The sequence below is a fragment of the Cricetulus griseus genome (assembly GCF_003668045.3).
Source record: "Cricetulus griseus strain 17A/GY chromosome 1 unlocalized genomic scaffold, alternate assembly CriGri-PICRH-1.0 chr1_0, whole genome shotgun sequence".
Lineage (NCBI taxonomy): Eukaryota > Metazoa > Chordata > Mammalia > Rodentia > Cricetidae > Cricetulus > Cricetulus griseus.
The window spans coordinates 33,276,209-33,280,290 of NW_023276806.1; positions in this window are offsets into that span (position 1 = coordinate 33,276,209).

Genomic DNA, 4,082 nt, shown 5'->3' on the forward strand with positions numbered 1-4,082 from the left:
ATACTAGGTACATAGCTATGAGCTATCAGCTATATTCCCACTTCAAAAGATTATGAAGGGAAGTCAGTAAATAGAAGAGTAAATGTCAGGCAATTTCTTTTATCACTAGTGTTTGCAGATACATAAAGTATGTATGTATTATTTTCTTGGGTCTTATTTTTGAAGTGGAAAAACATGATTTTTAAAATACAATGTATTTTTATGAAAACCATGTTCCACATATGTAATCATCTCATTTATTTTAAAATACAAGGACATCAAAAATATTACTCTGCTTACCTGCCCATTTGTTCTGTTTGCTACATGAAATTTATAATACAGTATTCGAAACACTGTCTATAGCTAAGGTGAGCTCTCATTTGAGTCAATACTTAAAACTTAATTTTAGACTTAAGATTGCATTACAGAGTTATATTCTTAACTACGAAAGTAACAATCAAGTCTACAGAACACAAGGGCCAGAATTAACCAGGACTAATGATTTTGGAGTGCCTGTGTCTAATTTAAGGGTGTCTGTAATTCCTGACAGCTCTTGTGGGACCTTCATGAGTGTGGGCAGATCTATGATATCTGCCTGGCTTCCTGTAGATATAGAAGTGATGTTGACTGAGGGCATTCAGAATCAAGCACAGATCAGCAAAAAATATGATGTAGGCTTGGATTTCCTTCTCAATTTTCCCCTTAGTGTAAGAAGTAAAGGCATTTTTACCACACCTCAACAAATGGACATTTATTAACAAAACAATGTATGTTTTCCATATCAATGTAAAATTCAACTGCACCTCATATCATGATCCAAACAACCTAAGCTCTATTGTTTTAATCTGCTTTTAACTTTCTCTCTTCATTATTTTTTTCACTGCCCCAAAATCTGTTTGTTTGGTTTTATCTTTTCTTGTTTTTTGATAGTGGATGATGCCTTATGCTTTATTTATTAATCACACAATATGCATGACACTGTTTATATTCTCTAATTACCCTTTCTTTTATCTCCTTATTATCAATTTATACAGAAACCACAGATGACTGGAGAAGTAAAGTACTGAGGCACACTTCCTTGTTTAGATATAAACTTAGCACTGAAGGTAGAATTGTTTTCTTTCCTGTAAAGTGTATCATACATAAAGATTATATGTAAAACATGCTTAAAAACTCATATGGTTGCTTTTTTTCTTAACAAAATTTGGATTTTTCGTTCTCTGAAAGCGTTTTTGAAAACTCAGAATGTTAAAATAAAATGAAGATTGTTTAAAAAAAACCCTGCTGTGCTTTACATGGTATGTAATTTGTTTTTATGGATTGATTACACAACAAACATTATTTTCATCTTGCTGTTTTATTTGATATTGTGACACAACCAGTTACAATAAAACAAAAAGAATTTAAATTTTTTGTATCATCAGTTTTTTGTTTGTCTGTTTTTGTGTCTACTCTTTCAACTTGCAACACTCTAAGCCTGCTCAGATCACTAAAGTGTCCAACTGTATGATTTACAAAGGATTAAACAGAAAATGGTAGTTGAGCTTGTTCAAAATCACATAAGAATGTGTGGGGGCTGGGTTACCTCACTCAGTATGGTTTCGTCTAGTGGTTCAGAGGCTACTTTAAATGCCCTTCTCTAATAATGAGATTGATGACTACCATATATGCTATCCTAGAACCTTCATCCAGTAGCTGATGGAAGCAGAGGCAGACACCCACAGCTAAACACTTAGCTAAACTTTGGAATCCAAGGGGTCAGGACCAGACTGGAGAACCCCATAGGGACAGTTGACCTGAACAAGGGGAAGCTCATGGACCCCAGACAGATAGCTGGGAAACCAGCATATAACTGTTCCAGACCCCCTGAGTGAGGATGTCAGTTTGGATGTCTAGGCAATCTATGGGGCTTCTGATAGTGGATCAGTATTTACCCCTAGTATATGAATGGACTTTGGGAGCCCACTCTACATAGAGGGTTACTCTCTCAGCCTAGACAAATGGGGGAGGGTCTTAGGCCCTGCTCCAAATGATGTGACAGAATTTGAAGATCCTCTATGGAAGGCCTCACCCTCCCCGGAGAGCAGAAAGGTGTTGGGATAGGGGGGTTGGGGAGTAGGGAAGGAGGGGAGGTGAGGGAGAGGGAACTGGAATTGACATGCAAAAGAAGCTTGTTTCTAATAATAATAAAAATCTATTAAAAAAAAGAAAGTGTGGGGGCTCCTTCCATGATTGATTCTAAACCTGGGTGGTTCAACAAACTTTCCACTTGCCTCCCTTTGCCTGACAACTATATAGAACTTCTTTGCCTTTAGATCCAAACTTTCTAGTCTTTCTCTTCTGCACCCTTCAAAGCTAGCAGTAATGTTTGCTATTGACTGCAAGTAGCACACACTTCTGTGTTCTTTTATTGATTTCTTCTTGGTCTAGATCTTCACACACAATCTTTGTTCTTTTGGATAGTGTCCCTGGCTTGGATTTATTTCAATTTGCAGCTTTATGTGGACTAATCCAGTCATCGCTAGCTCAATCATCTTTAACGCCCTATACTTTCTATTGCATTCATCTACATTGAACAGGAGCCTTAACATTTTTCTTCACATTTGTCCCTATATTCTATTTTGGAAGAAATGTGGACCTTCCTAATGAAATTGTGTTCATATTTCTATAGCCTATGCTATAGATTGTTTTTTTTTCTCTTGTAGTCAGATGTTGTCCCTTCCTTCAAGCAGGTTACAATACTGAATTATAAAAATGATGACTCTGAAATGATATTAAATAAAAATAGTGCTTCATTTTATAATATATTAAAAGTTTCACTACAGCAATGATTAAGTCTATGTTTTATAAAATTGGAAAACAAACCACACCAAATTGTCTTTAAGTTATTGTAAGTAGACTATTTTGATTCATGCATTATGTTTGAATAGTCTAAATTCATCAGATGTTATGTATGTATAGATATATTTGTAAATAACCTTAAGTTGTATTTTTCACCAGACTGTTCCTTCTCTAACTAGGTTTTACTTTATAAATAGCAAAACCACATACAGCCATTTGTCTGTGCTGATTTCCCAATTTTTCTCAAGATCATTACTGTAACAGGACATTGGGAATGCAATGGCTTTGTAGGACATCACAGTGAGGTCAAGTCAATGAGATTAGAGGTATGTTGAAAAGCCAGGACAACCCAGTTTACAACCCACACAATATTTTGAAGGGGCTGACAGGATTAATTTGTGACTAAGGGAAGGAAGATCCAGGAACATACAGGCTGTCATTAACCAGCCCCTATTTGTACTTCCCTGTGTCACCAGGGATCCACAGAGATTAGAATTGTATTTATATGGATGTATTTTCTTTCAGAATGTATTTTTTATTTGAAAACTCAAAATGAGATCTAAACTCTCACCTAATTTTAAGTGTAGTTATCTTAGGAATTGTTTTGAGTCTCACAAAGTCTACCATAAATGTAATGAGATGTGCTTTGTCCTCTCTATTTCAATCATAAATTCTCTACTCATGCTATTTTCTAGGGATCTTTTTCCACTGTATTTCTCACTTTGTCTTTGTTTTGTATATTTGCAGGATTTCAGGAAAGTAAATCAACCTCTCATTAGGCAGAACCAGGCTTCATGACACCTATAAACCTACCCACATCAGCATAATGGCATCTGCTCCACAGTGTGCTCTTTAAGTGATATAATTAAAACTATTTTGGTAATAAAAACAATGTATTTATAAACAAGTAGGAGGTAACATAGTATATTATCTTTACTGAATTATATATTACAGGACAATGATTGAAATAAATGATACCATTAAACAATAAGCAAAATATTAAAATGAAGTAATTGTTTTTCAGTCCAATCGATATGTCATATAATTGTTCTATAAAAGAAGGCTAGTAAATTTGTTTGGCATTTGTTTTAGCAGTATTTGAAAACAATGGCTTCATGATTGTTTTGTATTTCTGGGAAGCCTGCCCTTTCTGAACAGAAACAGGGGAGGAGTAGATTGAGGCAAGGCAGGGCTGTGGGTGGGGAGGGAATGGGAGGAGAGGAGGGAGGGGGAAATGTGGTCATATGTAAAATAAATAAATT